This window comes from Microtus ochrogaster, linkage group LG9, assembly GCF_000317375.1.
Source record: "Microtus ochrogaster isolate Prairie Vole_2 linkage group LG9, MicOch1.0, whole genome shotgun sequence".
Classification (NCBI taxonomy): Eukaryota; Metazoa; Chordata; class Mammalia; order Rodentia; family Cricetidae; genus Microtus; species Microtus ochrogaster.
The window spans coordinates 27,875,576-27,876,567 of record NC_022034.1 but is presented as its reverse complement, the minus strand read 5'-3'; positions in this window follow the sequence as shown (position 1 = coordinate 27,876,567).

The following is a 992-nucleotide window of genomic DNA, read 5'->3' as shown; positions in this document are numbered from 1 at the left end:
CAAGGGACAAGTGAGGATAGAGTGGCCATCTCAAGGGATGCTCCTGAGCAGCCCGACACAGCTAGGAAGGGGGAGGGAAGCTGTCCTGAGCACTTGGTGATTTCCGTGCCACACCGGGAAGTCTCTAGCTGCCAACCTGTCCATCCAGTCTGGCCACAGTCTCCTCCCCTCACGCCACCAGCTTGGACTGCATTGCCTCAAGGTCAGCAGCCTAACCTCCCAGCTGGCTTCCCTCACCTCCCAGAATTCCAGAGGGACGCCATCACCCAAGAGAAACAAGTCTGGTCTCTTTGGCTGCAAACAGCACACGCGGACTTATTTGCAGTGAGATTACACAAGCAGTTGGAAGATTGCACTGCTGTGTTTGAGAGATGAGCACTGCTGGGGGCTGGCCTGCCAACCTCTGAGCAAACCTATTTCCAAAGGTTCTGCAAGGTATTCTAAGGCTAGGAGCCCTCAAGTGCTCACTGGTTGCTCTTCCCAGTAGGAGGGGGTGTTGTTATCCAAAGGAGACATTCTCACACCTTCCCACTGCCAATCCTGTGGGTTGGTGACACAGACAGGGACAAGATGCTGGGGTAGGAATACGCCACACACACCTCTGCAGATGGCAAAGCTAGAGTCAGCAGGGAGGTCTGCCTTGAAATAGGACCACATCCTTTTCAGCCTTGCCCTACGAAGCTCCAACAAAAAGATGATTAATGTTCTTAGTGGAATGGAAGCAAGGCTGAAGGGCCATGCATATGACATGTGTGTGCCCAGATGTGTCTACATACCCTTCAAGCAAGTTCTGAGCAAACACTTCATCCAAGTCTCCAGACCCACTCTCCATGAGTGACTGATCATTTTTACCATATAAATACAGTCAAGGCAGAGGCAGGCAGATCTCTATGAGTTCAAGGCCAGCCTGGTCTACAGATCAAGTTCCAGGACAGCCAGGACTACACAGAGAAACCCTGTCTCGAAAAACAAAAAGCAAACAAAAACCATAC